The sequence below is a fragment of the Pinus tabuliformis genome, chromosome X (assembly GCF_031772625.1).
Source record: "Pinus tabuliformis cultivar Carrire ecotype Pingquan chromosome X, CPIR1, whole genome shotgun sequence".
Lineage (NCBI taxonomy): Eukaryota > Viridiplantae > Streptophyta > Pinopsida > Pinales > Pinaceae > Pinus > Pinus tabuliformis.
In genome coordinates, this window is record NC_142308.1 from 874,283,529 (window position 1) to 874,293,223 (window position 9,695).

The following is a 9,695-nucleotide window of genomic DNA, read 5'->3' on the forward strand; positions in this document are numbered from 1 at the left end:
GTCACTATGGAGTCATCTTTCAGCTCTTTTCTGACTCGCTAAAAATGAAAAGATCGCCGGGTTACCCCTCTTGACTCGTTAAAAGTAAATAAGAGGCGGTCGTCTTTAAACTCTTTTCCGACCGTGTAAAAACGAAAAGATCGTCGGACCCTTGTCGTTTCTGGTTCGTTAATGGTTACGAAACGACGTGATGTTGATCGCTTTTTTACTTTTTCAGATCAATACCACTACATATGAAAAGTACTCCTCGATCGTAATGGTCGGGCGGTTCTTTCGAGCATTGTTTTATACTTTTTCGGGCTCGGGAGACACAACTTTACGAAAAAGGACCCCCCTGGAGTTTTCTTTTTGTTGTCTTTTCAAACTCTCTAAACATGAAAAGACGCCGAGTTCTTCCTTTGTCAGACTCGTTAAAACTTAATGACATCGGACTCCGTCATAATGACGCTCACAAGCATATGCTATCCCCGTCAAGCTTGTTAAAAATAACTGGGGTACTCACCAGAAATGGTGGGGAAAATGGACCCATAATTATTGTCGTGTCGGCAGTATGTCGCTCTTGAACATGGCACTAGTCTGCATTTGTGTCTGGGTGGGAACATCTCATCTTGTTTTACACTTGCCTCCGTGGGTTTGGGTTATCCTATTTGGCCTCTCATTTGCTCATTACCTTGTCACCATGACCTCTGCTCATTTGATGCCAAGTACTGCCAAATCCACTGTCGTGCCGCCGATATGTTCAAGAGAAGTTGACCTCTGCAGCAGTACAACCTCCTCTGATACCTCACATAATTTTGCATCACCACAACATTCTTCCTCTGTCTCGTGTCACTGATGTGGGAAACATTATGGCCCACCTTTGATCAAGGTCACTTCCTATCGACTTCAGCTCATTATCTAGGAAGTTGATCTAGAGACTCCCTTCGGTGCCTTGGAGCCTGCATGCCTCAATGGCAGGTTCTTCGTGTTCGACGAGAGGTTTTCATCATTGGCCTCCGATCGAATGATTCTGCGAGTGTTCGACGCCAGCTCATTGATTCACGCGCCGTAGATTGTACCTATAGTACCTTGAGGACCATTGTCATTATTGGTGGTACCTCTCGCGTCTGTTAACAGTTTTCACTATTGACTGGTAATCAGACGATGTTCATGCATGTTCGACTTCAACTCATGCATTCGCATGCTTGAACTTGTACTCTGTTCGGGTCGAGATGGAGCGCAAGACCCTGGATTTCGTCTATTGGAATCCAGGCTGCGATTTGTAGCTTATTATGATTATTACATGACTCATTCACTGGATGGCTGCGACCATGCCTGAGTCTGTTTTTCGATCCTCTCTGGATGGCTGCGTCCATGCCTTGGATCTAGATTCTTATGTACTCTATTATGGATGGCTGCGCCCATACCACACATATATCATGTACTTGAGATATCAGTTGTACTTCTTTACGCAGGTTCTCCAGCGGCCGTGTTTTCAGTCACGCATGTTCTTGTAAAGCATTTCACCCCTCTCTCTCTCGGGCCTCATGCTTTAGGGGGCATCTGTTACACAGCAATTTGTCACCGTTTGTCACCGTCCCTGTTACCCCTCGCCTGTACACTGGAGGACTCATTCCGGGACCTGTGAGAAGTGACATGACCTGAAACCACTTGCATTATATTCCTCTGAGTATGAGCTTCATTTGCCCTGAAGACATCTCTTGCAAAATCTCCATGAAAACAGCTCTTTTTGCATTAGCGTGGGTCCTCAGTTCACTGCCCGCGCCAATGAGGGAAATCCTCTAAAAAGGGCGCGCTATTGGCGCTCTGTCTCAGAGTCGCACTCGCGCCAACCGAATTGAGTAAAGTTTTCAACCACCAAACTCCCGAAGGTTCTCTTCAAACCCATTCACCAACTGAATCTATGTTGAGCGAGGATGGTTTGGCTTCGAATCTCCATAGAAGGGAAAGTGGTTTGCCACCTTTCATGGAAGTTTCCAAGTGATAAAGCCAATCCCATGAATAATGTGGTTGATCCTATCTCTTTCCTCTCTATCTATAAAAGCTTGCCTTTATGCCTTGAGCAAGCTAGTTAGAGCTACAATAGTCACAGTCACAATAGTCAAGAGCCAATAGTTTGAAGCTGCAAGAGCCTTCTTTGCACCCATAAGGCTAAATCTAAGTAAGGAGATTCTTGTCACCCAAAGAGAGAGAGGCTTGTTCCTCATCCCAACAAGCTTTGCAAGACTTGTGTAGCTGACTACCCAGCCAAAGGAGGATTTGACGTCAGAACAATGGTTGTATTCTTCTTTGTTATTTATTAATAATAGATGACTATCATTATGGTTCCACTCTCATTGTCTTATGTTTGATGTTGAGTTATATCTTTTCTGACTGATATATAATTGCATCTACTAGATTTTATGCTTGTTTTCGTGTTGTTCTTTGCATGTGCAGGTGTCCAATCACGGAGATCGTGGGGATCGTGACCAGCCAAGGCAAAGGAACGAGGGCAACGTCTCTTCTACGAACACTAGCGTTGGAATCCAAGTAGGTTCTCACCATCTACTTTGTATTTTCAATTAGGAACTTGCGTGATAGCATTGTGTGATTGTTGCTAGACCCAGTCTGGGCTAGTAGGGATCGTCTCTGTCCGCATAGAAGATTTACCTCCACAACAATACCACTCACAACTATAAATACGGAAGTGTTATTGCCCCTAGTCTTCCACAACCTATAAGGTTGACACCACGACAATTGGAAGAAAAAAGAGTAAAAGGGCTTTGTTACAGTTGTGATAGCAAATACACTAAAGGTCATAAGTGTGCTGAGAATAAATTATTCTACATAGATTGTGAAGAGGAAGAAGAAAAGGAGCAAGAAAGGTCAAAAGAAGAGGATATACTCCAGGAACAAAGCCTAGATGAAGAACAAATAAATCCGAACATATCTTGTAATGCATTGGCGGGAATTACCACTCCTCAAACCATCAAGATAGAAGGACAAATCAAGAAGAAAAAGGTAATAGTGTTGATTGATTCAGGAAGCACCCACAATTTTATTCATTGTAAGGTAGCAAAAGAATTGAATTGCTTCCTATATCCAGCACCAGAGTGTCAAGTGATGGTTGCAAATGGAGGAACAATAAATTGCTCTGGAAAGTGCCATAATATCAAGCTATCCATGGGAGAATATGTATTGACTAGCCCAATGCTTTCCATTCCAATGGGATGTGTTGATGTTGTACTAAGAGTCCAATGGCTACAATCCTTGGGTACAATAGCTTTTAATTTTCAAGAACTTTTCATCAAATTTTCTACGGAAGGAAAGGAAGTTGAATTAAGGGGTATTGCAGGGAAACCAAGAAAGATAATAAGCTCTAATGGTATGACAAAGCTTCTAAAAAAGGAGCAAAGAGGTGTAATTGCACAATTATGTTCGCTAGATGTTTCCACATCGGAATCGTCTATTTCTCCAGATCTCCAAAAAGTCCTGGACAATCATTCCAAGGTATTTGAGACTCCCAAAGGTCTCCCACCTATGCGTGATCATGATCATGCTATTCATCTGATTCCAGGAAGTGTTCCTCCAAACATCAGGCCGTACAGATATCCCTATGTCCAAAAGAGTGAAATTGAACGTATGGTTGCAGAAATGCTAGAGGCTGGTATAATTCAACCGAGTCAAAGTTCTTTCTTTGCTCTAGTAGTATTGGTGCACAAGAAGGATGGATCATGGCGCATGTGTCCGGATTATAGGGAGATCAACAAGCTCACTATTAAAGATAAGTTCCCCATTCTTGTCATTGATGAATTACTGGATGAATTGCATGGATCAATTTACTTCACCAAGTTGGATCTTCGTTCAAGATATCATCAAATCAGAATGAAGACTGAAGACATTCCAAAAACAACATTTAGAACTCATGAGGGTCATTATGAATTTTTGGTTATGCCTTTTGGCCTTACCAATGCACCTTCAACATTTCAAGGTTTGATGAATTCAATTTTCAAACCATTCCTTAGAAAATTTGTGTTAGTATTTTTTGATGATATACTAATCTACAGCAAGTCCTGGAAGGATCATGTTGAACATGTTGACAGGGTGCTACAACTATTGGAGGAGAAACAATTATATGCAAAAAGATCCAAATGTTTCTTTGGAGTCCAGGAGGTGGAATATCTGGGTCATATTGTATCTCATGAAGGAGTTAAGGTAGACCCTAGCAAAGTTAAAGCCATTAAGGAATGGAAAATCCCCACATCCATAAAGCATCTGCGAGGATTTCTCGGGTTGACAGGGTATTATCACAAGTTTGTTAAGAATTATGGGAGAATAGCAGCACCTTTAACAACATTATTGAAGAAAGATGCATTTTCATGGACTCCGGAAGCAACAAAGGCCTTTGAACATATTAAAGAGGCAATGTGCCAAGCACCGGTCTCAGCTACACCGGAGTTCACAAAAACCTTTATTGTGGAATGTGATGCTTCAGGGAATGGAATTGGTGCTGTTCTAATGCAAGATGAAAGACCCATTGCTTTTGAAAGTCGTCCAATCAAGGGAAAGTTTTTAAGCAAAGCTATTTATGAGAAGGAAATGTTGGCAATACTCCATGCACTTAAGAAATTGCGACCCTACCTAATGGGAAGACACTTCAAGGTAAAAACGGATCATGATAGCCTTAAATACTTTTTAGAACAAAGATTATCCTCTAAAGAGCAACAAAAGTGGGTCACAACGATGTTGGGTTATGACTTTGAAATCATCTACAAAAAAGGGAAGCAAAATGTGGTGGCAGATGCACTCTCAAGAAAGGATGAGGATGTGCAAGCATTGTTGTGCATCATTTCTATTATCCAACCAGATTGGATAAACGAAGCAAGGGAGGAATGGAAGAATGACGAAGAAGTGTGGGCACTTATTCTAAAGTTACAACAAGATTCCAGTACGTCTGATACATTTAGCTGGCAAAATGATTCGTTATGGTACAAAGATCGCTTATACCTCTGTAAGAATTCCCAGCTAAAACAAAAGATTCTTATGGAATTGCACACTTCTCCCTTAGGAGGGCACTCAGGATTTTTAAAAACTTACCACAGGGTTAAGAAGGAATTTTTTTGGGATGGCCTTAAATCAGATATTCAAAAGTTTGTGGCAGAATGTTTGGTTTGCCAACAAAATAAAGTTGAAACAATTAAGACACCGGGTCTATTACATCCTTTATCCATTCCAAGCCAACGTTGGGAGGAGGTTTCAATGGATTTTATCACAGGTTTACCCAAGTCTAAGGGAAAGAGTGTCATCATGGTGGTAGTTGATAGACTTACCAAGTATGCACACTTTTGTGCATTATCACATCCATTTAAAGCCAGTACAGTTTCTACTGCATTTATGGAAACAATTCAAAAGCTACATGGAAACCCAAAGATTATTGTAAGCGACAAAGATCCCATTTTCACTGGAAATTTTTGGACAGAATTATTTTCTTGTCTTGGTACTCAGTTAACTCATAGCTCATCTTATCATCCTCAATTTGATGGGCAAACTGAGATAGTAAACAAATGTTTGGAAGGATATCTTCGTTGCTTTGTATCTGATAAACAGACACAATGGGTCAAATGGTTGCCTCTGGCTGAATGGTGGTATAACACTTCCTTCCATACAGCAACAAAAATGACCCCATTTATGGCACTTTATGGGTATCAACCACCATCCATCACATCATATTTAAGAGAAAATTCTAAGGTTCAGGCAGTGGAACATCACATCGAACATCAACAACAAGTCCTCCAACTCTTAAAGGATAACCTCGTGTTGGCACAAAATAGAATGAAACAACAAGCAGATCAACATCGCAGTGAAAGAAGTTTTGATGTAGGTGATTGGGTATTCCTACGGCTACAACCATATAAGCAAATGTCCCTCAAGCAAGCTAAGAAGGATAATAAATTATCACCAACGTATTATGGTCCGTACAAGGTGTTGCAAAAGATTGGTACTATGGCATACAAATTGGAGCTTCCTGCAACTTCTCAATTGCACCCAGTTTTCCATGTTTCATGTTTAAAGAAGCTTATAGGCGACAAGCTCCCAGTTCAAACAATATTGCCAGAACTTGATGAGGAAGGACAAATTATATTGGAACTGGAAGTAGTCACAGAAACAAGAACTTGACAGCTACGAAATCGATCAATTTCAGAGTATCTTATCAAGTGGAAGAACTTATCCGCTGAAGATTCCACATGGGAGGATGAGAATTTTATGCAGAAGTATCCAGAACTACTCAAGCTTTGAGGACAACAATTTTTTGAAGGAGAGGGGCATGTTGGGTCCCTATAATACTAGTGATTACCCCATTACTATTGTAGTTATACCCCTAATTAATATTGTTGTGCCCCTATTGCCCCCATATTGTTATTACTGTGCCCCATAGAATCCGTCTATTGTTATTTTTGTGGCTTTATATTATTATTGTTAGGTCGGCTGGATTATATTGTGACTCCTTAGACTCCTATATATAGAAAGGAGGTTTTGTCATTTGTATCATCCAAGAATTATTCATTTATGTAATGTAAAGGAGGTTTCCCCCTCAAAGAGGCTGAATTCTAAGGCGTTGATCTATCTTTCTATCTTTTCTTGAGCTGGTTTCATAACAACTGGATACATGGCTCTTGTGAGCAAATGTGTCGTGATTGAGCCATCCTCTTTCGAGGAAGCTATGGAGGACCCCACATGGGTAGATGCCATGGTGGAAGAGTATGATTCAATTGTCAGAAACAGTGCATGGGGGATTGTCCCAAGACCGGAAGGGAAATCAGTGGTGGGTTCGAGATGGATCTACAAAGTTAAGCAGGCAACTGACGAGAGTGTGGAGAAGTACAAGGCAAGATTTTTTTCCCGAGGCTTTTCACAGATAAAGGGGATCGATTATGAGGAGACCTTTGCACCTGTCGCAAGGTATTCTTCCATACAGATGATTCTTGCTCTCTCAGCGCAGATGGGGTGGCACATTCATCAGATGGATGTGAAGATTGCGTTCCTCAACGGAGTCATTGAGGAGGAGGTGTACATAGAGCAGCCCGAAGGTTTCGAGATCTTCAGCAGTGAGTCGCATGTGTGCAGGCTCAAGAGAGCGTTGTATGGGTTGAAACAAGCACCACGTGCTTGGTACACACGGATAGACAGTTATTTCACCGGACTTGGATTCTCCAAGAGTGAGGCAGATCCTAACCTATACCAGATTGTGGTGGAGGGTAAGTTGCTTATCATTGTACTTTATGTAGATGATTTGATTCTAACAGGTGATGAGCTATTGATACTTTCATGCAAGGAGGATCTTGCTAAGGAGTTTGAGATGAAGGACTTGGGCCTCCTTCATTATTTCCTGGGATTGGAAATTTGGCAGCGCAGTGATGGACTATTTGTTTCTCAGGGTAAGTATGCTCGGGAGATACTGGAGAAGTTCAACATGCATGGCTGCAAGCCTGTTGATACTCCTCTTCCTGGAGGTTGGAGGAAGGAGGATGCTACTTTAGCAGAAGTAGTGGATGCCACTGTTTATCGACAGTTGGTGGGGTCGCTTATGTATCTGGTCAATACACAACCCGATATATGCTATGCTGTTAACCAGCTTTCACAAGCTATGGTTAAGCCAACCAAGCTCTTTTGGAAGGAAGGCAACATGTATTGCGTTATCTCAGAGGCACATCGGGATATGGATTGTGGTACATACAGGAGGATGAGGTGAAGCTGTGTGGCTTCACGGATGCAGATTGGGCAGGGAGCCCAACGGACAGAAAGAGCACATCTGTAGGGTCTTCAGTATCGGGTCGACAACAGTTTCTTGGTACAACAGGAAGCAGAGATCCGTGGCACTCAATTCAACAGAGGCCAAGTATATGGCAGCAAGTTTGGCTGCATGTGAGGCGATATGGATGAGGAAGATCCTGGTCGGGTTGTTCGGTTCATACTTGGAGCCTACAGTGATTTATTGTGATAACCAGAGTTGCATTAAACTCTCGGCTAATCCAGTATTTCATGATAGATCCAAGCACATTGACATCAGGTACCATCATATCAGAGATTGTGTGCAGTGGAGAATCATGTTACTTTCATACATTCCAACGGAGGATCAGGATGCTGATATCTTAACGAAGGCGCTCACCAGGAGCAAATTCGAATACCACTGAGGCAGGATAGGGGTTGTTGATAATCCATATCTTGTTGAGAGGGAGTGTTGAGAATGCAACAAGACGATGTAGCTTAGTGGAAAGAAGTCGCCTTCACTAAGTGGGCCCGCAGGCTATTTTTGGCGCAAAGTCTATTTTTAGACATATGGATCATGGTCTATGAGTTGCAAGATGCTATTTGTGGATGATTGGTCATGTTGGTAAAAATAGATGGACTTCTATTTTAGACATATGGGCGGTTTCTATTTTTAGACTGCCAGGCTAAAAATAGAACAGTCGAATATTATTAGCTCATAATAATATTTGGACTATGAACATTATCTTATCCTCTTGGAGCACTTCAGTTTGAGCTACAGATGTGGCAAATGCAGCTGTCAGAAGGAAATATGCTTTTCTTATGGGTCAATTGAGCTATTGCACGGTGGACTTCAGTTAGAACTCATGTGGTTGAGTTTGGTGGAGTTGATTGAGGAGTTGATGGAGTTGTGTTCAGTTTGACTTGGTTAAACTAGTTGTATTTAGTCTAACTGCAGAATACACTAGTGATGAGTGATGTGAATTAATTGTTAATTAATTCACTAATTATTAACTCATAAAGCAACTAAAGAATACATCAGTTAACTCAGTGCATGGACAATTCAGTGGAGACAGGTGTTAGAGGTTGAGATTGCTATCAGTTGTTACTATAGTTGTGGATGAGGTCTTGCACAATCAATGGGATTGAGTAATGCCAATTAGGATTGCATGGTTCATCCAAGGAAATATGGGTTTGATTCATCCATTCATCATTATTCTCATGCAGGATTGCGTAGTGGAGGCAGGCAAACAGTGAAGGAGATTTGAGGCATCAAATCTGAGCTAGTTTGTGTGTAACAGGTGGAGATAGTACTGAGTACTTGTGAGGAGTATTGTACTATGTATTGTTACATGTTCTCAATCATTATAATATACAGATAGTGTGGGGTTTTCAGCTGTATGCTTTCCCCGGGTTACATATTGTGTTAATGTGTGGATGCGATTGATGTTTCATTGTTTTTAATGCTACAAAATTGATGATCAACGTAGAGGAGGTTATGTATTATGCATGTATTCCGCAATAGTGTATAATCGGGATAATCTCTGTGAATAAGTGTTTAATTATTCAAAATTTCTACAGGTTGCAGGGAATAATTTCAACTTTTGAGCATCATGCAGATAATCATATCATCTACACAAGACTTCAAGTTCACAGAAAAATGTTTCAGGATCTTCACTCCTTAGTCCATGAAAGTTTGGAAGGATATAGGGTGAGATATTTTTCATTGTCACAGTTTTATCTTCATCGAGGGTAGGAAATCCAAAGGGTCCTAGATTTATATCTTCTCCTCTCCCTCTTCCCCTTCCTCCACCTCTTCCACCTCCCCTATTTCCTCCTCTTCCTCCTCCAATCCTAGGTTGTTCAAAATTAAAATTATGTACCTCTCCTTCCCCTTCTCCAACCATTGTAGAATCTTTAGAAGTAATATAGGGTTCTGGTTCCAAAAT